This window comes from Stomoxys calcitrans, chromosome 1 (genome assembly GCF_963082655.1).
Source record: "Stomoxys calcitrans chromosome 1, idStoCalc2.1, whole genome shotgun sequence".
Classification (NCBI taxonomy): Eukaryota; Metazoa; Arthropoda; class Insecta; order Diptera; family Muscidae; genus Stomoxys; species Stomoxys calcitrans.
In genome coordinates this window covers 252849242-252872658 of record NC_081552.1, presented here as the reverse complement: position 1 = coordinate 252872658, position 23417 = coordinate 252849242, and the positions used below count along the sequence as shown (strand labels likewise).

The 23417-nt window shown below is 35.8% G+C and overlaps 1 protein-coding gene across 8 annotated transcripts in view; it reads right to left on the bottom strand.

Moving 5' to 3' along the window:
* The window catches only part of LOC106089520 (protein sprouty), a 91245-nt gene that overhangs the window by 11268 nt on the left and 56560 nt on the right, over positions 1-23417 (bottom strand). Inside the window, exon 1 of one of the 8 annotated variants that reach the window (XM_013255369.2) lies at positions 1255-1500. The exons of the other annotated variants lie outside the window; for them this stretch is intronic. The gene's annotated coding sequence lies outside the window, so the exon portion shown is untranslated. Of the gene's footprint in view, positions 1-1254; positions 1501-23417 lie in introns of those variants that run through there. 8 annotated transcript variants of the gene reach the window in all.

The window sequence follows — 23417 nt, the reverse complement described above, 5'->3', positions numbered from 1 at the left end:
ATTGGGTCCAAAAAAAGTTTTCAATTCAATTAAAAGAGACTTGAAAGAACTTATTGGCTAGAACACTATAATTTTTCCATTTTTGTCACACGATTCGTTCGCCAATTCAATGAAAACTCTTTATAAAATCAGCTGTTTTCAATGATTTGGCGAACGAATTGAATGACAAAAATAAAAAAAATTTTGGTGTTCTAGGCCGTTATTTGTTAATTGAAAAAGATACAATTTTGAGATTCAATTAAAAAAATTACTGAATTATTTAAATTCAAACATTTCAATCAGAATCGTAATTGAAAAAAAGCTCAGTCGCAAATAAGGACCGATTGAATCAATTAATTTTTGAAAAATAATTAAAAAATGATTGAATCAATTAATTTTTTAATTGAAAATTTCCTAAATCTCAGTCACGATCGTAATTGAAAAAATCCGGATTCAATTAATTTTTTAATTTAAAAGATTTTCAATTAAATTTTTAAATGAAAACAATTTTTCTGTGTACCTGTCGTCTGGCACCACCTTTATGTGGTGCATGCCAGAATAAAGTCCAAATCAAATTTGTAGTTCAATTAATTGTACAAATATGTGCTGTGTTTTGTTTTAGTGCCGTATAGAAAGCCGTGAAGAACAAAAATAAGACGCCAAAAAGTTTCCAGTACAAGTCTGCACTGCCAACCTGCCAAAACAACTCGAGGAAAAAATGAAAATAATTGTAAAATTTATAAATAAAATTTGCTAAACATGTGTGGGCATAAAAGTCAAATAAATTGTATTAAGATTTGTTCACGCAATGTCAATATGGACATGCACCTAAAGCTGAGTATTCTGTTCAGTTTTTCAGGCAGAATGCTGTCAAACTTCATATAAAAAAAACGTCGGCATAATGCTGGAGGAAAACTACACTTCTGGCGCTATGACTAGAATTCAATTCATGTGTCGCCGTTAATTCTTAATAGCCTCCTTTGCCTGGTATTGAGTTGATACCAAATGTTATTAAAAATCTTTGCCAATGACGCGAACAAAATAATACCAGGTGGTATTGGCAAACCATCGCCATTTTTCTATCTGTGTAAGCACCGGTGTTTTTTGTCCGCGAAGCCGGACAATGACTTAGGAAATGCTCAAAGTCTCATCATCTTCCCCACATGCCCTATACATACTATCACTTGCCGCTCCCATTTTATTTTTTAATAATAATTGCTTTTAATTTTGTTTTGCCATTCCCAATAGAGGATTTCTGCGGGTGGCCACACTTACTTATGATAAAACACATCACAATCTTGACGACAGATGTTCTACAAAAGCTTAGACTGGTAATTTATCGAGAACTTTGTTGTAATTTTCATTTAAATTTCATTGCACTGCACTTTGTGTTCCAAAATAAAACACAACTATTAATTATTTGTGTTTTATTCGATAGCTTTGCATTGGGAAGGAAACCGCCGTTACCGGGGGGTACTCACGCACAACACAAATTATATGACATGTGTTGGATAATTTGTTTTACTTTTCGTTGGATCCTTCACATCGTTTATAAAAACAGGTCATTGCTCTAATATCACTTGGAAAACACTGAACTGCTTAGAAGATCTTAAAAACAACGTCGATACATTTCCGATAACAATTACATTCATAATCATGGATTTTTCTTCATAACAAAAATGCATGCCTAATGCCGGCCATCCGGCCGGACTTAGCTATGGGCCATTTGTGTGCTGTTTGCTCGCTCCAATTGATTGTTGTAGTCCTCCACATAAATCCCATTTAAGAAAAAACAATTAAATAAAAAAAAAACACACACACACAAATCTTGTTCTAGAAAATGACGTTTTTCTGGCGATTGTCTATTGAATGGGGCAAATAAGAAGAAAAGGAGGCAGCTGTTAACGTGACCGTTGCCGTTGCTTGCTGCAGGTGTTTACAAACTGTATGTTTGAACGAACCTAGTGTTTGTGTGTGCGCTCACTCACTCACTCTTTTTTCTACATAGAGATCGTTCTTCTAGTGTTGTTGTTGTTGCTGTTTGTTTTTCTTCACTTCGTATGAAAGTATGTAGGCTCCACCATAGATAATACACAAATGGCTCGTATATTATAACATATGAATGTAGTATGCCTGTGTGTATGAATGTACAAACCCTCATACAAACAGACATACACGTGTATGTATGTATGTTCACATAAGTAAGTGTGGGGCACACTGTAGGTTGTTTTGTTGGCCATTTCAAATGAAATAGAAATGCTCTTGAGAAACTTGCCATTCATTCAAAGTGTGTGTAGACATATGTATGTATGTATGATGTATGTCTGCATTTAAGTATCTGCATGGGTGTTTGTATCTATGCCTATATAAATGGGTGTGTGTGTGTGTGGATGAATGAGTATACTATTTTTTTTTATTTGATTTTGAGTGCCGGATATGACGTCAATAAGTGGGCGTATTGTGTTAATTATTTATTTCTTTTTTGGGTTTATTCATACGTTGTTGTTGCTAGTGCTTCGTCGTTTGCCTGTTCGGATAGCGGCTGGTTGATGCCTTCGTTGCCTCTGAATTCCAAACATTTTTAATTTTAGTACACAAAACAATTTTGACGTCTCACCCCTGCAGCACCATGTCTTAAACGGAAGATACAACAGACAACACACATGGGCACATCTTGTTGTTGTTTCTTTTTTTTTCAGGTTTTTTTTTTGAAAAATAGCCAGAAGCAATAACCAAAAATAATAATTTCCTATCAGTTACCCTTGTTTGTACCCACATTTCTTTCTTCACCGGAAAAATCCGGTTTGTCGGCATTCGCAAATCCAGTTTTAGAAAATTAGTAAAAAAAAAAAAACGAAAACCTATTCCTAACGTATGTACACTCAGTTGTTTGCGAATAGTCTTAAAATTAATGTCATAAACACACAAGCGCCGACATGGCGACAACAACAGCAAGTACAAAAACCCAGTCCTTAGTAGTATCCTCTTATCACCAAAGAGCGGAAGTTTAGTCAACAAGTAAACAAAACGACCAACCGACCGACCGAGCTACCAGTGAGAGCGACCCAACAAGCAAGCAACAACAGCAGCCGCAGCCAGTAGTTAATGCTCTAGTGAATTCCGAAGAAGATGTTCAACATGATCAGCGTGCTGTTCATTCTTGTGGCAACAACTACATACTACTACTACTACTGATACAATAAAAGCAAAAGCAATAAAATTGGCCCCACAGCACCACAACCACTATCCACCCAGTCATTTGACATGGGGGTCATCCATGCCGATGTTTGCCAAAGCCAACTCGTTTGTCATTCAGCAAAATTGATAATTGAAACCATTCATCCATCCATCCGCTGCATATGATGCCATTTGGCTTGTTACTAAAAGATCATTTTGACATTTGTAACCTCAAATTTAACTGAAATTTAAAATACAAACTAGGTACGCGCTTGGAAGAGAGATACCACTAAGTCTAACCGTTGTTGTTCTCTTTTAAAGCGATTTTCAACGATTTATATTTATGTTAATTGATTTATAAATAGAGGCGGCACAAGCCGCTGCAGCCTCCCATTCACCCATTATATTGGGTTGCCCAAAAAGTAATTGCGGATTTTTCATATAGTCGGCGTTGACAAATTTTTTTACAGCTTGTGACTCTGTAATTGCATTCTTTCTGCTGTCTGATATAAGCTGTTACTTTTAGCTTGCTTTAGAAAAAAGTGTAAAAAAAGTATATTTGATTAAAGTTCATTCTAAGTTTTATTAAAAATGCATTTACTTTCTTTTAAAAAATCCGCAATTACTTTTTGGGCAACCCAATAGCTATCGATGTATCTATCTACAATCGTTATGACGAAGAATCCCCCTAAGAACTCGTTTTTCACGGTTACTTTTTTGAAACACTACAAAAATCTCAATGGTAACAAAATACTTTTATGAAAATGTTGTCAAAAGTTAAAATCTTTTATCTAAAAATAGTAATAATGAAAAAATTTCGCTAAAAGCGAATATGGTACCACCCTTAAGACAATGCTTAAGCCTTTAGTCCACTGCCTTAGATTCCAGGATACACCAATAGGAGGTAGAGTCACTTGCCGAAAACAAAAGGTGTATAGGCCCCATTAACATTAAGATGCAAATGCAAATTTGCCCATGAACATTCCATTAAGGAACAGGGGCAAACTTCTCACATATCAAGTAATGCAGTTCGATTCAAGTTTAAGCTCAATGATAAGGGGCCTCTTTTTATAGCCGAGTCCGAACGGCGTGCCGAAGTGCGACACTTCTTTTGAGGAGAAGTTTTTAGATGGCATAGTACTTCACAAATGTCACCAGCATTAGGATAACCACCGCTGAAAATTTTATGATGGTCTCGCCAGGATTCGATCCCAGACAGATATGCTAACCTCTGTACTACGGTGGCCTCCACATTAAGATAGTTAATACAAAATGACACATGTAAGAGAAAACGTAAACAATGTAACGTAAATAAAGTATCAACAAGTTGAGAACCTTAAGCCTAGTACGGAGTACAACCCTACACGGGATAACTATGAGCACCACACAGGCTGGAACTTTGAGCTTCGATCTGTGTGATGTTAATTGCTGTCACGAGAAGCTTAGCTGGGAGCTAATGGGCGCATCCATAGGTTGCGTATAGTGGAAGGCTCCATACGGAGTATCTGCAACTGCAGTCGCGGACAATCAGCGTTGTCGAGCGAAGAGTCTCAATGAGAGGCCGGGCGGCACCGGCTTTTACATAATTACTCAGTTCCTATGATGCTCGATATGGCAAGGCGAGTTATTGGCCCCTTTAAATAACCAATGACCAAGATGTTCCCTTGGCTATCGGTCCTTTGGACCGCAACAAGCTTGCTCACCTTTGGGAGTTTGGCCTCAACAACAACAACTGAGTTCAACATTTCACTCCAAAAATTGCCAAATCGGATGAGAATTGCGCCCTCTAGAGGCTCAAGAAGTCAAGATCCCAGATCGGTTTATTTGGCAGCTATATCAAAACATGGACCGATTTGGCCCATTTACAATCCCAAACGACCTACACTAATAAAAAGCATTTGTGCAAAATTTCACGCGGCTAGCTTTACTCCTTCGAAAGTTAGAGTGCTTTTGACAGACGGACGGACATGACGATCAAGAATATATATACTTTACGGGGTCTCAGACGCATATTTCGAGGTGTTACAAACAGAATGACGCAATAAGCATACCCCCATCCTATGGTGGAGGGTGTAATTATGTCGGCTGATCGCTTGACTTAAACTTGTTCATTGAATCCTGGATAGTGACATACATTTCAAACTCTTCAAGTAGAGCTGGCTGGCTATAATTAATTGCAAATTAATTGTCACCTCCATAGCAATACTAAATAAATGTGTCTAAAGTGAATACAAAATCAAGAATGTACGAATTTGAGCTATTTTTTTGGGCGAAAATGAAAAAACTAGCTGAAATTCTTGATAATCTAAGAAGTTGCCGCAAGCAGAATCCTGCTCTCAACGGCCTGCAGTTTGCGTCGTTTGCATTTTCTTAATATGCTTTATTTCCTTTCCCGTGAAGGAAATTATGACGTAATGCACGTACCTATATAGGCTTGGGGCAGTCTTAGCTTCCAATATGTGTATCTTTCTTTCTTTTATTTCTTTTCTTTTTGCTGTAAATTTGATTTTGATTTGAAGAAAAATAAAACATTTACCAACACCTATAAGCTTGACATTTGATGTAAAATTTTGAGTACACAAATATGTCTCTGTTTTTTTCTATCCTCTTTGTAAATGCATCCGTTTATTTGGTCCATTCGATAACAGCATAATCATATGTCACGTCATTACATTGAGAACAAAGTGCGTACTTATGTCAAAAGTAGTGTGGTGATTAGTGGTAAGGGCTAACACTCGCAGAGGGGCACTTTACCAAAAGAAGATGTGTGTGTTGTAGAAGAAGAGGAAGGAACATTTAAAAGAACATCTTAAAATTAAAACTCCAAGCCACCCAAAACAGTAGTAAGGCGGTAATGTTTTCCCCTGTACAATATAAATATTCCTTAGCATGGTGTTCGCCACAACACATGTGTATGGATGTATGTATCTAAGTGTGTTTGTAAGCCATTCGTACGTACACCAACACTTTTTCGTTGTTGTTTTTCGACGAACAAGAAGAAACAAACAACACCACCATTCACAAAATAACAACAACAACATCAAAATTACGCCTTGCGTTGTTAGCTGTGCGCGCTCTAGCTCTATCTATTATTGCTGCTACCTGATGGTACATAATAACAACAACACAAACTACATTCAGACAACATCGCACAATAAAACTCCTTCAGATAATAGGGTATGGGGTTGGGGGGGATAGACATAAAGAATGAAAGATGGAAAGCAAAACAGAACACAAGAGGACAGACGACGGGGACACAAAAGTAAACGACAGACATGACTAGAGAGAAATAGAATGAAATACTTGTCGAGTTTTTTTCTGGTTGTTGTTGTTTTGCTTATATGCGTGCGTGTGATTTTGATAGGGTATGCGTTTGCTTGTTTTTAAAGAATAGCCAACTAACAGCTGTAAACATCTAGTGTGTTGTTGTTGTGCCCCCCCTCCCCTACATCAAGCTGCTGCCGTAACAGCCAGTTCAGTCATAGCAGCCATTAGACGATTATAGCAGTGTTGGAGTAGAGTGGAGTAAGACTACGGGCGAGTATCTTTTCATGTTGTATTTTTTAGAGGTCGATCACTTTTGTTTGCTCGTTGCTTGGTTTGTTGGTCCCCCTCAACTATGTTGTTGGCAAATGCTGCTGCTGCTGCTGCTCATAGCACAAATTGTTTGTCTTAACGCACACACGTATGCAATTTACCTACGCATACTCACAACACTGTCGCCGCCTATAAAACGGAGGGAACTTGTAGAAGTAAATGCGTCACATTTTTCCCTCCATCTGGTCTTAGTTTTTATTTTGAGCATTACGAATTTCCTTAAGAACTTTTTCCTCAGAAGTTATGTTGACATGATGTCGAGGTTGGAATTCACTGACTATTTGTATGGGGTTTCTGCATTTCTATTTACATGCAGCAGCCAGCACACCTACTATGTACATACCTCTGGTTTAAGCTTATAAAAACTATATTGGTTCTACATACATTCGTATGTACATTTCTTTCTCGTTAAAAAAAAAGATAGGAACACTTAAAGAGTGCAGGGATTTTAGCATGAATCCATTAGCTGGGATATATCAGGAATTATTATGATACATATATTTATCGATCAAAATGTTATCGATAACAGCAGGAATAACGAATTTGAAATAAGCTAGAGTTGATGTAGTTATTGTCAAAGACAGTGGAAAAGAGTAGAAATAAACGGGAAAATTTGAGCAACAGTATAATTGTGAATGGACAAAGAAGGTGTTGTGAATGAATAAATAGGTGATTTAGCCACAATTAAACCAATTTTGTATTTTTTTTTTTGCTTTTGAATTGCAAATTATATTTAGAAAACATGTTTGCGATTTGCTGTAAACTTTTTTTTGGTAATTTACTTGTGTTTTTCGACGTTTATGAGTTCTCTCATTTCTATCTTCTCACTTCTCTAAAGAAAGAAGTATAAGAAAATGTCACATTTCTATTCGTTACAACTCATAGCCATTTTTTGTTGAGAACGAAGGTTCCACTACTCTTCTGTCTGTGGTTCTTGTAATGCCGAGGAGGGGCGCGCAAAACAACTAAGCTTAAAATCAAGGCCTATTATACAGAAAACTTCGTATCCATCTATGACTCAATAATTCTTGCAGAAAACTATAAGTGGAATGACCCTTTAAACATTGAGAGTGCAAAACCCCGTTTACACAGCCCATTATATCCGGAATTAAGGCCCTCGTCAGCTGATTTTATAAAGGGAAAACTGATGATCGAGACATTATTTCCGGATTTAAAGAGCAGTGTAAACGAAATTTTAAATGCCTCAAAAAATGAAAAAAGGAAAAGCAAAGAGGACAAAATTTAACAGCAAATGTGAAGCTTTTGCAAATGCCAGAGAAAGATATACACATATTGGAAGCTATGACTACCGCAACCCTGTATACGTGCATTACGCCATAGTTTCCATCATGCGAAAGGAAATAATGGATATTTAGAAAATGCAAACGATGCAAAAGGCATGCCATTGAGAGCAGAATTCTGCTTACGGCATGTTCTTAGATAACCCTGTTTTCTCTACGTTCAGAAGCGCCACCAACCAGTCTAGGTGCAAAGTTCAATTTCTTTATCTCTATTAACAAATTTATCTATGGGGGGAAATTCACATCTTTTACGACGATAACTGTCAACATAAACAAGTTATGGTCCGATTCGGACCATAATGGAATGAATGTTGGAGACCACAGTAGAAATCATTGTTTTCAGCCATTTCAGCCAAATCGAATAAGGATTTCGCTCTTTAGGAGCCCAAAAAGAGGCTCAAGAAGTCAAGATCACAGATCGGTTTATATGGCAGCTATATCAGGTTATGGACGGATTTGAACCATACTTTGCACAGTTGTTGAAAGTAACGAAACACGTCTTTCAAAATTTTAGCGAAATCGGATAGGATTTGCGGCCTCTAAAGGCTCACGAAGTCAAGACTCCAGAATAGGTTTTTATGACAGCTATATCAGGTTATGCATCGATTTCACCCGATTTCCAGCACAGTTATTGGAAATCATAACAAAATACCTCATACAAAATTTCAGCCAAATTGGATAAGAATTGCGCCATCTAGAAGCTCAAGAAGTCAAGATCCCAGATCGGTTTATATGGGAGTTATATCAAAAAATGGACCGATTTGGCCCATTTACAATCCCAACCGACCCACACCTATAAGAAGTATTTGTACAAAATTTCAAGCGGCTAGTTTTACTCTCCCGAAAGTAAGTGACGGACGGACATGGCCAGATCGACATAAAATGTCATGACGATCAAGAATATATATACTTTATGGGGTCTGAGGCGAATATTTCGAGGAATTACAAACAGAATGATAAAATTTGTGTACCCCCATCCTATGGTGGAGGGTATAAAAATGTATGTCAGCTGATTGCTTCCGTAACCTTATTTAATGAATCCTGTTATCTAGCAATCATGTGTTTTATTTTAGTCCTATCCATTGCAAGCCAGTGTTCTGTAGAGAATATCAGTGCATATTTGAACTGGTAAGATATCGATATCATGCGATAACAGATAATAAGAGACGATTAACAGCGATGTCCATTAAATAGTACAAAATTAAACATAGCAAATATTAGGCATTTATTAAACGTCGGGTAGTTCATATTTACAGAGAGAGATGGTTCAAATTTGAAGTTTGTGTTTTGTTCGTGTCAGCCCAAAACAATTTTTTAATTTCCCGTCATTTAATAAGTCAATGTTCTCTTTGTTTACATTTATTTTTTGCCTGCGTTTTCTTCTATTTGTGGCATTTTCAATTGTCACATTTTGACATTCCTTATGTTCATGGGGCCTTTTCACTTTTGGTTTTTCTGCAAGTGACGCAACATTCTGCATGTGAATCCTGATATATTTAAAAACAGTCACATGGAAAAAGCTTTAATTTTCTTTACTTTAGCTTCTCATTACTATTTAGGGGTATATACAATATTTAGCAACTGCAATATGGAATAAAATGACACAAATGAAAATATTGCAAATTGCAAGTAAAATCGAAGAAATAGAATGGCATTTATTATTGCTGTCTCTGAGTCTGCAACTGGCTATATTTACTTTTATGACAAAAACGCATAGCCTATTTGTCTGTCTGTCTTTATGTCTGATATTGAGCGTCCGTCCTTCCTTCCTCCATATAGACATCGTCTCTGGCGGTAGTGAAGAAAGAGCAAAAATATTTTGCTTTGGATTTGCGTATTTTTATGAATGCACTGACGATGTTAATTTTTTGGCATCCAACATGGGCAAAGGCACAAGAAAAAGCATCCACCATCACCATCATCAACATCACCATCGTCAACGAGAAACAATCTACAGGCAGTATGACGACTACGAGCTACGAGGACGTACAGCGGTCAAAAAAAGTATTCATCATTAGCAAAATTGATAATAAATTCACTTATTTTGGGTAATTGAAGAAAATTTAAAGTAAACAAATAATGCAGTTTTATGCAATAGTTTATTTTTCGTAATATGTTTTAAAATAAATTCAAAAAATAAATTTAATTAGCGCAAAAAATGCAATTTTATATAATAACACCAAAAACAGAACAAAAAAAGTATTCATCATTGATGTGCTATCATCAAAGTCAAATTCAAATATTATTTGGGAATCCCCCTTTTCTGTTTTATTTAGTAAAGGAGGCTTTGCCCTTGACAGCAAATATTTAATTTCATTGAAAATATAGTTTTTGTCAAAATGGGTCGTAAGCAAAACGAGGTTTCTGATGAGGTAAAAGTTTTGATAATAAAACACCACAGGAATGGTTTAACTCAAAAAACTATCAGTGAAATATTAAATAGACCACGATCTACTATACAATCCATCATCAGAAAGTGGACAGAAACGAAAACTGTTGACAATAAACCAAGATCTGGTCGACCAAAAGCACTTTCAGTTGGAGATGTGCGTTGGCTAGTGCGGCAAGTTCAGAAAACTCCGAAGACAAATGCGACCATTCTTCGTAAAAACACTATGGAATATTTAGGGAAGGAAGTTACTACACAAACAATTCGAAATACACTCAAAAGGCATACATAGTTACAGAGGAAGAACTGCACGTAAGAAGCCCTTTATAAATAAAATAAACCGAGTGAAAAGGCTAAACTTCGCAAAAATGTATGTAAAACAGCCCGAATCATTTTGGAAAACAGTCATTTTTGCAGACGAGAGCAAGTTTAATCTTTTTGGGTGCGATGGAAAGGTCATAGTGTACAGAAAACCAAATACAGAGCTTGAAGAACGAAACACAGTTGCTACTGTAAAACATGGTGGAGGTGGTTTAATGGTTTGGGGGTGTATGGCGGCTTCAGGAGCGGGAAATCTTGAAATTATTAATGGAGTAATGGATCATAAGTATTACATTGACATTTTAAAGAGGAATTTAAAAGATAGTGCTGTAAAACTTGGGCTTGGTAATAACTTTCAATATTATCAAGATAATGACCCCAAACATTCTGCTTTAAATACCAAGATGTGGATGCTGTATAACTGCCCCAAAGTCATTAAAACTCCTCCTCAAAGTCCCGACTTGAACCCAATTGAACATCTTTGGGAACATCTCGAACGCAAATTGAGAACGCGCAATTTTTCGAGCAAGAGTCAAATGCAACAGGTGATAATGGAGGAATGGACTAATATAGACCAAAATATAACCGCTAAATTAGTCCAATCGATGTCAAACCGTTTAAAAGAAGTTATAAGACGCGGTGGTCGAATAACAAAGTATTAATTTTTTTAAATTATGTTATTTATTTTTTTGTTTTTTTGCAATGATGAATACTTTTTTTGTTTAATTTTTTGTGTTCAGCTGTAAAATGGCCCTTTTTGTTCCAATAAATACTATTTTTTTCTTTAAAAACAATGAAATTGTGTACATATATATCACACAAGCACTACTGCATCATTAGTTTAATATGTTTTTATTCCAATTGTCTTTTGTAGACTTATTAAAAAAAAAACATTGAATGATGAATACTTTTTTTGACCGCTGTAGACCACAAACATGTGATTTGAATTTATAAAAATTTTGAAAATCTTATTTGTTGTTTCTATATTTAAATTGTTGTCAATTTTAAAATTTTCCTTAAGATCTATTTTAAACTTAACACAAATTCGCAAAACAGCAGCAGCAGCAACAACAAGAACAACAACGACAACAACTTTGCGCGATCATTCTGCGGATGATGCTTATTCTGAAATTGTGATGGCGAATTCTGCTGGTGGCCTATACGGGAGTCGACATACAAGAACAAAAAAAAATAAACGAAAACAAAATTTAACAGAATAACAAACAAACAAATTACCACCAAATAGAACAAAAAACAATTGTCAAAATAGAAAACGAAAAACTATAAAAATACACCATATACTATACATATACTACACATAGGTATATGTTTATTTATTTTTTTTTTTTGTCATCTTTATGTCGTGCCAGAATGAGGAGCATGGACAGACAGACGGACAATACACAAATACGTAAATACTTCATGTACGATGAACGACGTCTTTAAGAGATATGCGAATCCTTTTTTCCGTCTTGCTACACGTATTTACACCTTACGAGGGGCGTGTGGGGAAGTGTAGACCAAGATAGATGTAATTTATCGCCAAACAAGAACAAAGTAAACTATAAAACCCCGTTTATACTGCTCATTAAATCTGTATTTAAGGCTCTCGTCAGCTGATTTTATAAAGCGAAAACAGATGATCGCGCCATTAAATCCGGTTTAAAAAGCAGTATAAACGGGGTTTAATGCTTGATATGCAAGCCATTGACGCCTTTAAATAACCAATGGTCATCACGTTCCTGCGGCGATCGGTCCTTTGGCTAGACGAGAATCGCTAACTCCCCATGCAAATGTGGCTACAACAACAACATCGTCAACAAAAAATAAACGTAAGAAGTGAATAGATGACATCCTCAATGTTAAAAATTCAAAAATTGTGTGTCACCTAAAGGGTTTCCTTATTTAGAGAATACTGTCGCTCAGCAGACGTTTTTTTTTTAATTTTTGACAATTCTTGCCAATTCTTTTAGCATTTGACATTCTTAATGTTCATGGGGTCTTTTCACATTTTGGTTGCGACAAGACAAATAAAAGATATTTATTAACTACCACTGACACAAGCAGGGTAAAACTTGAAAATAGAATACACAAAAATGAGTTGTACAATAAGTTGGACAATTGTTTCTATAAGCTCAGTGTTTTGTTCAGATTTTTAGGCGCAATGCTGTCAAACTCCATATTTAAAAAAAATCGGCGAAACTCTGGAGGAGAATAGGTGAAAAGGTAATGGCAAAAATAAATTTTAGTGGCAACGCTTAACATAATTTTTGTTTTATTGGTTTCAATGATTAGTTTTTCTCTTTTTGTTATTTTATTTACTTGCGAAAAGAAAAAATTAAAAAACCATAAGTGCAGATCAGGATTCACTGAATAAGGTTAAGCCAAGCGATCAGCCGATATACTTTTTTTTTAATATTTGGCAGTACTTGGCATTGAGGATGTCAACTTGTTCTCTTTTTACATTCATTCTTTGTTTACGTTTTCTCCTATATGATGACATTTTCAATCGTCAGATTTGACATCCTTAATGATGTTTATGGGGCCTATCCACTTTGTGTTTTGCATGTGACCTAACCTTCTATTAGTGAATCCTGAGTGCAGATGAAAAACGTTTTTTGGTATGAAAATAAAAACGAAACAACTGTCAATTTCCGCGACTATTCCGAAAGCAGCATAGAATACCAATTCTTAAACACAAATCTGTTCTAGAAATCTGTTCAATTTTTGCCTTGTAGGAAGTGATGCTGCCTTCTGTTGATCTACACAAGTTTTATGTTTTGGACAAGGGAAGCAACCTTCTCATTTGTATATCAATGCAACAAATCATCATGTGCGAAGCACCCATTAGATATCATATGACATTGAAATCTCTAGTTTCGTTCAGGATTCACTGAATAAGGTTAAGCCAAGCGATCAGCCGATATACTTTTTTTTTAATATTTGGCAGTACTTGGCATTGAGGATGTCAACTTGTTCTCTTTTTACATTCATTCTTTGTTTACGTTTTCTCCTATATGATGACATTTTCAATCGTCAGATTTGACATCCTTAATGATGTTTATGGGGCCTATCCACTTTGTGTTTTGCATGTGACCTAACCTTCTATTAGTGAATCCTGAGTTTCGTTGAAATCTGATCATTTTATTATACAAATAACGTGTGATAAATTTTTCCAAAACAATATTAATGAACTAAACAAATGTTTCAAATTTAAACCATCCCTCGTTGAATTTAACACAAGTATTTTTGGTCGACTATAATAATAAATCGACATAAATCTGTGTCGTCAAAAGCGTTTTCTCGTTTCGCTCACATGCCACAAGGCGGCAGGTAGAATAAAGTAGATTCAAATATATACATATGTATATACATATATATATGCCGTAGCATTCACGTATGTATATGGGTTAATATACATATGTATGCTTAAAGTGATGCTTGTTTATCGAATATATTCTGTGGAATTAATAGCATTTAAATGTCAAAGGTGCACAATATTTCTTAATAGGAAACATACGGCAAGTTTGTATGCACCAACGATACAAATATATATTTGTCATGACAAATGACATCCTTGCTAAAGCAAAGTGGGCGATAATTAGCATACAGTTTCTATATATATGAAGGCTTCTCAATTACAGCAATGTTTCAAGAAACAGACTAATGAAAACACCTCTGAACCTAGTCTATAATTTTAGACTATTGAGTTGTTAATTGTCCATCAGCGTTCATATTTGCAATGTTTGTGAATTTTATTGCTCTCAAGTGATTGAAGGAAGTTCATATTCTAAATGTAGTCCAAATCTAATGAGGTAAAGTCCCCCACCTGCCATTTTTTGATGGCATTTGCTTTCATTTGCAATTTGATTGCATCTTCGCTTTTGATGTCTCCTGCTACAGTGTTCATTTTACACAATTTCCAGCACATACAGATCTATCTATCTACCGGAAATGACTTTAGCAACACCCTTTTTCTCAGTACTTATTCATACAAACACACACTTGCACAAACTTGTAATGAAGGAAACACGCCCGCAGTTACAACCAACCATCCAAACGAACGAACCAATTCAAAACGACAAACAAACAAGCAGCACCACTAACATTACCATCAAGCAAAAAGCTAAACAAGAAACAATAACAACAGCAACAAACAAGTTGCGGATATCCGGTCATAAAGCATAAAGAACATTTAGCAAATCAAGGCAGGCAGGCAGGCAGGCAAGCAAGCCATCATCGTTGTCGTCATCACAACCATCATCATTATTACCACTGCCATAATGTTCGTCGCACCTTCTTGTTTCTCAATTTGGGCATATATACATATGTATGTATGTTCGTCCGCTATGTCCAAATGTCCGATCGTACAACATTTCTACTTATTTAGGGGAGGGGGAATATGATTCTAACAGACTTATTCGTATTCGACGTACATAAGACAAGTTTTATGAATACAGAAAGTGACAGCTCATATGACATGTGTGATCGTCTAATGGCAGCTTTAAGGGCCATCCCATCTATTACGGCCCCTATGATATACTAAAGTATCTGAAGAGAATATTTCAAGGAGAAAAAAATTTACAATGTTGTTTATATAACGGTTATCGGGATATATTGGGTTGCCCAAAAAGTAATTGCGGATTTTTCATATAGTCGGGGGCTTGGGACTCTGTAATTGCATTCTTTCTTCTGTCAGTTATCAGCTGTTACTTTTAGCTTGCTTCAGAAAAAAAGTGTAAAAAAAGTATATTTGATTAAAGTTCATTCTAAGTTTTATTAAAAATGCATTTACTTTCTTTTAAAAAATCCGCAATTACTTCTTGGGCAACCCAATATATCAGTACTCAAAGTTAATTTTCCAGATGAAAGAAAATAAAGGTGTTATCTTTTATATATCAATATTTAATATTCATCGAGAATAGCAGAGTTTACATGGCACATCATGATCGTACTCATCGTTTGCACGTGTTGATTACAGCTTTTGCCTAAAACGGTACATCGATTTTTTCTTTTCTTTGATTTTATTCAATTTTTCATATTTAATTCTCATTTCTTAACCTTATTTGTCACAGAACATGTTCTTCAATATCTGGCAATTAATGATTACACATTTCTTTGTAAACGGTAATCGATAGACGTCATTCTTCAGAAAAAATCAAATGATTTTAATTTTTCACCCATGACTGATGGTTATGTGGAGATGTGACAAATACACCTTTGTTTTCACCAATACTATCACAATGACCATGCATCAGCATGTGCCATGGGTTGATACTCTATTCGACTTTTCACGTGAACAACTGTCAAACTTCATATAAAAAAACATATCAGGTAAAAACATGTGAACTAAATAAATGGCTCTTTTACGCTAAATGCTTAAAAGCAGCACTTAAAAACAATAAATTCTAGTGTAATATAAATGTAAGATTAAGTTAGTATAAAAATTTCATTGCGCAACAACTCCGAAAGCTGAACAGAATACTCAGCTTATTTTTTTTTTTATTTTGTATTGACAATCTTAATGTTCATGGGACCTTTCCACTTATTGTTTTCTGCTTTACAAGAAATAATGTTTTAAATGAAAGTTCTTCTAACAACTATTATACGATTAGTCAACAAATTTGAAGGGCATATTAGCAACTTTCTTTCCATTTTCCCACAAAGATTCCACTAAGAAACACAAAGTGGATTAATGATGGTGGTCTCACGCGAACAGCTGAAAACAGACGGCCGGTTTGACGGTATGCATACTTGCACACACGAGGGCAAGTTTTGATTGATTGTGTTAAGAACAATGCCAATTTTAAAATGACATCTTGATGAAGAGATGGCGGATTGTTTCATTGAAATGAGACCACCTTTACTTGTTTTGCCATGTAAGGAATAGGAGGCAAACTTTTCACATATCAATGAGTGTTTTTTAAGTTAATGTTGAGGAACCTCCTTTTTATAGCCGGGTCCAAACAGCGTGTTTAGTTGTCAAGATTCACTAAATAATCACCCTTCTTCCCGTTGTCGAAGGCGAAAATCGACCAGCAGTCGTACTCGAAGACGAATTTCACATTTCGTGGTAATCTGTTACTTATTCGTCTTCGACAGTTTGGTGATAGAAATATGTTGCGGTAAATATAAATATAAAATTAGGTTGTTTACTTTTTCGACATCACAGGCGTAATCTATTTAAGGATGCAATTAACTTATATTTGACTTTACCATTGCTTGCCGGAATAAGGGGGAATATGTATTTTGAATTCTTTACTTCATTACTCAGGGCTTCATCTTTCTCCATTATTTACATTCATTGTTTGGGTACTTTTTTCCTACTTGTGGTGACATTCTTAAGGTTCCTGGGGGCCATCTATTGGCGAATTCTGAACTGTTGTCAGGATGCACTTATAAGGTGAGGTCATGCAAACAGCTGATGACAATTTTTTTATTTTTGTTTTGATTTTACAGTAAATCTTACTGTCAAAGGCTTGATAATACAGCTTCACCGGCCTTATCACTTTTACGAGTGACTCCAATCACTCTACTTGTGTGAGTGTTTTTTTCCCATTATGAAATCAGCTGATTTTGAAATACAAGCTCATTTTCAGTAAGACAAAGCTAGTGGGAAAGACTATAAATCTAAGTTTACCTTCTATGGCTTATCTTGGACTAACCACCAACCTACTAAAATCTTCTTTTATGCTCGTTTTATTTAGCAAGTTATCGAAATCAGCTGACTTTATGGAGGAAAAAAAAGGGAATGGGAAACGAAAATCTCTCATTTTCAGCAAGACAAAGATAGTGAGACAGTCTGGAAATCTAAGTTTACCTTCCATACCTTATCTTGGACAAACCACCAACTTACTTAAATCTTCTTATGTGCTCGTTTTATTAAGCAAGTTATCGAAATCAGCTGACTTTAAAGAGGAATAAGTTTTAAAGAATTGAAGGCTCGTAGAAAATATTTTCTGCAAATTTTATTATGTTATTTTACAAAATTTTCTTCAAAAATAGAAATTAATATGAACATCAGATCAATATCTAAAATTTTTCACCCAAAAGCGGGGTACTCTGTTCAACAACAACTTCAACAGAATGTCATACTTTAGTTTAACTTATTTATAGCAAATATTCTCTACCAACACAATTCTTTGCATCATAGTATACTAGCATAAATTGTGTCGAATTGTTATTTTTAAGTCATTTGACTAATATTTATTAGAAATTGGAGTTTGACTGTTGTTCGCGTGAAACAACGAACAGAATACCAACTCTAATGCTGAGTTTACATGACACATCTGATGTATGGTCATTGTAATAGTATAGTTGAAAATATTTTCTGCATTCGTCACATATACACATAACCATCAATCAGGGCTGAAAAATCAAAATCATTTGATTTTTTTCGATGAATGACCTCTATCGATTACCGTTTACAAAGAAATGTGTAATCATTAATTGACAGATATTGAAAAACACGAAATGAGAAGTAAAGTATGACAAATTAAATAAAATCAAAGAAAAGCAAAATGTAAACTCTGCTTAAGAAAGCCTGTTCTCTAACATTTTCTTAACTTAATTTTTTTTTTTGTTTTTTAAAATTTTCCTGGTGTATAACCATTTTTGGTGTGTTGCGGCACACAAACTACATCCTCCTTAGTATATATTCATGGGCCAAATGTAAGACCGTATTTGCTCTATGATGTATGCATACATACTCACATGTATCTAAACAATTTCCTCTATGTGTATTTTGCGCTTTCGATCAATTCAATTCATATTCCTTCCTCCACTCTATAATAATTCTTTATTATTTATGAGCACCGCCAGCCAGTCATTATTGGAATTTTGTCTATTTGGCAATAAAAACAACAACAACAACATAAGCGGCCAGCGACATGGTTGTAACATCGGAATGGATGAATACGATGTCTACGTGCACCTTGATGTGCGTCGCATAGTGTTCTTCTTCTCTATTCAATGCGCGCAATTAGTAGCACGACCATATTCAATTTGCCCGTTTGCCTCATTTGTAAGGCAGCACAATGACTTTTTGGGATTTCCGTTCCATAAACAGCATCGCATGTTAAGCTATAGATGTTGCTAGAGAAACATGCATTGTTTGAAATTTTCACTTTCGTAGCTAAATATTCATACATATGTAGCTTGAAAAGGGGAAAGATCAAATATCTATGGCCATTAGTTGATAGGTAGGTGATAGAAATAAAAATTTAACACGACAATGTTGCAAGTCTTAAGTACTATGACTAAAAAAAAGTGGATAAAAGTCTTAATGTGTTAAAAAAAGGATGCCATATCCTATCTTCTGTCCTTTAAGAGACACTTTCTTGGGAATTGATCGTTTACGGAAGAACCGCTGCGCCTTCTTTAACTCTCTAATATCTTTTTAGGGTGGGGACACTTCGCCCTGAATGCGGATATCGAATTCGTGCTATTGTAGCCTATGACGCGTTCGAATCCTGACGAGAACATCGGACAAAGCGGTTTCGCCCTCTTAATGTTGGCGACATTTGCGAGGTACAATGCCATGCATGGTCATTTAAAAAATGTTCCCCAAAGAGGTGTCCCTCTGCGGGACGCCGATCGGACTTGCCTATAAAAAAGGTCCTTTATCATTGATTTTAAACTTGAATTCGGAAGCACTCATTGATGTGTGAGAATTTGCCCCTTCTCGATTCCTGGTGGTAAAGTTCGTCCTTAGGGTAATGTTCTTATTAGGGGAGGGATGGCACCTCAGACGTTTCCACTCAAATATAGATATCAAATTCGTGCTGCACTTCCAAATCGCTTTAACTTGAACCCCATATTGCCATGATCGGTAAATATGAACCGTTTGGAGGGTGTTTTGGGGCTGAGGCGGCCACCGTCACTTTCCACTGAAAATGGATATCAAATTCGTTCTTTATTCCCATCGAAAAAAGAAGTTCAGTTTAGCGGCGTACCCCAAAACACTTGGCTCCAAAATTGGATATCAAGTTCGTTTTCTACTCTCAAATACCTTTCATTTGAGTCTCATTTGGGTGTCATAATGGATCAAATAACTCATTTGACGTATCTTTAGAAGGAAAAGCGCCACCTAGACTTGAACGCAAATTTTATATGTCATATTCGTAATCTACTCCTTAATACCTTTCATTTGAGTCTCATATAGCCATGGTCGGCTAAAATGCCCATTTGGGGGTGGGCGACCTCCTAATGTTTTATGACATATTTCTAATCTTCTGTCTAAAAGTTTTCATTTGAATCCCATATTGACATGAACCTCAAATATATCTGTAAAGAGGAGTTTTGGGTTTGGGGGGGGGGGGGTGTGCTTGCTTTTCGAAGCTATCTTTTCATTTTCATGGCAAGATTTCGAAGACATACTTTCTTCTTCAGTACCAGGAGTATCACAATATATTAATTGTTTAAGGATTTGTGTGGCATTTTGGACCACCCCTACCAGTATCATTATAGCGATACACAAACATTTTGTTCACTTTGAGTTCGCCAACAGTAGACGGTTGTTGTGATTTTCCAGCCAAATATAACGCAACCACATTGTATTACGTTTGAACTCAATCACGAATAACTAAAGCGCAGAAGCAAATGCTTTTGGAGCCTTGTAAAACAAATGTCAGTGAGAACTTGGTAACACTTCGTTTCAACTAACTTGTATAACAACAACAAATGTGGAAAATTTTTTAACTTTAAAAATGTATTTGGCTCATGCAGTTTGCATTGCAGTAGTCCATATCACATCTAAATATTACTTGCATGTTTTTCCTGTCGCATTGAACCATTCGGATGTGGCGGTTCTTTAATTGCAGGGTGGGGATAATCGGCCCTGTGGCACAAAACATTGTGGTACATAAGCATAAATACATATGCACGTGTCTTCTTAAATCCCCCCTGTGTCTACTTCTGAGGCCCCCATACCCTCTTCATATGCACATTAATAAAAAGGTAAGCATGTATTATTCGCACAACACTCGCATGTTATAAATAAAGTGTGAATGTACGCACACACACACACACACACACCTACACAAAACGGTTGACGCCTGAAAAATGCTCTTTTTTATTTTGTATTCTATGGGGGGTTCCATACGTGCGTGAGTGTTTGTATGTAAGAGTTCTCTTTGAGAGTGCTGTTGTTGTTATTGTTATTGGTGTAGCCTGCCGTTGCGCCTCCTTTTTGTGTGGAGGTGTATTTTTATGAGGCGCGTCTATGGGGGCTCTTCATCTGTCTCCACTGCTGCTTCTCCTTCTTCTTCTTGGGAAGATATGATGTTCGTGCTTAAGAGTACATGTTACGGTGGGTCGTGTAGTGTAGTGTAGTGTGGTTGGTTGGTGTTGTCGCAGGCCGACCATACAACCCCTCCAAGCATGAAAATACAGACATGTACATACATACATATATGCATATCATGCATGAATATGTGCCCATATATTTCATGAATGTGCTTAAAATCTAGCCTTAAGTTAACCCAAGACGCCCAAGTTGTCTGTGTGTATTTATGCAAAGTTTTCTTCTTGCTTTATTAATATGTCAATAAGTCTAGTTGGTTGGAGTTGGAAAGTATACAAGCAGCAGCAGCAGCAACAATAACAACAACAACCCCACCACAACACATAGCCTACCAAGTAAAATTTCAGAGAGAAAAAATTTTATATATACATACATACATAGAAAAACGTCCTCCATGTCCTGCCTTCGGTATGTACCTACATTACACACCCACATACTATATTTGGATAGCAAAAGTAAAGTGGAAGCTGTAGGTGTAAGCGTTTGCCTAGGTTGCAGTCATTTGGTCGTCGCTACGTGTATACATAGATCGTTGACGTCATCATCTTCATTTTTCTCAATGGCCATAGATGATGGGAGTGAGAATCTTAAGAGGAATTGTCCCTTTTCGCTTTAAATAAGTAGGCAAAGCAACAAAACAACAGCAGCAAAAAACGGATGTCAGCAAAAATTTCGCTTATAAAGTGACAGGCAACTAACTGAGTGGCTGTTGGCTGGTCGGTCGATTTGTCTGCCATATCCAACAATGTTTGTTCAATTTTAAATCTATGTAGGTGTGTTTGTTTGAATGTAGCAGCTTTTGATTCATTAGTTTGTTGTTTCTACTTCTTTTGGTTTTGGTTTTGTGGCGTTGTGTGTGTTTGGTGCTAGTAGTGTATTGTTGCTCGTTGTTTTTGTTCTCTAAATTACAAATCAACTTGTTCTTTTATTCTTGCTGTTGCTGTTGTTGTTGTTAGCTTCGTTCGATTCGATCTGCTGTTCATAATGTGTCTTTCTTACTTGACGTTTGCCTACATTAGTCTACAGTTGTGGTATAGTGTAGTTTGTCTTGCCATCGACGCTCTCTTCGTCATCGTCATCGTTGTCTTCGATGCCTTCGTTTATGTTGTAGTTGACTAACTGGTTTTTCTTTTGTTTTGTTTTTGTAATGATCTTTTTTCGAGACTTCTCTATTGTTCTGAATTGATTTTTTTTTTCGTTTCCATTAAATGAAAATAAAACAAAGTTTTTCAATTCGCTTTAATTAGTTTTGTGCTATTCTTTAAACATTTTTATCTTGGCTTTGAAGTGAGGCTGCCTATACAAAGGTATAAAAGTTTTGAAATAATTATTTTCTCTAACATAAACAATTGTTGAGATTTGCTTTTGCAAACAGCTGATCGCCCAATTAACCCAGTATGAGTTAATCGAGCCAGGGTATGGTAATATTCAAATAAACTACTTCTTATCGATTGTTGAAAGTAGTAGTGTGGGTGCGATTAAGCACGAAATCTAAGGTAACGGCATAAGACCAGCTGATAAAATTTTCCCATTTCAGAGTTGTATCCAAATACACTTTTATGTCAAATGGTTGGTTAATATTTTGAAGTCTTATCAACATTTTGTTTATTTGTTCATATTTTTAATGTTTTAATGTATAACTTAAATCGCAGTTTACATGACACATCTGATGTATGGTCACTGTAATAGTATTGGTGAAAACAAAGGTGTATTCGTCACATGTACACATAACCATCAGTCATGGCTAAAAAATTAAAATCATTTGAATTTTTTCGATGAATGACTTCTATCGATTATCGTTTACAAAGAAATGTGTAATCATTAATGGACAGATATTGAAAAACACGTTCTGTGACAAATGAGGTTAAGAAATGAGAAGTAAAGTATGAAAAATTATATAAAATTAAAGCAAATTAAAAATTCGGTACCGTTTTTGGCAAAACCGGTAATCAACACGTATACACGATGAGTACGGTTATGATGTGCCGTCTAAAAAGGCCATTAAGTGTACATAAGTTTGACAGAAAAAGTGGGAATTTAAAATTTAATAAGCTCACAAACGGGGTGCACATACACATTGTTTGGCGTTGAAAGTATTAAAAAAAAAAAAAAACAACAAACAACAAAAATATCATTAAAATTGTTTCAATGTGCATCCTTTGTTTAAAAATTATAAACTTTAAAATAGCCTTTGACAGAATCAGGTTTTCAGGACTGGTATTGAGCCTAGACGAACGAAGTTTCCCTTAGGAAAACTTTAATTCAGCCTAGCTGAATAAGGTTTTCCCTGGGAAAACTTTAACTCAGCCTAGCAGAATAAGGTTTTCCCTGGGGAAACTTTAATTCAGCC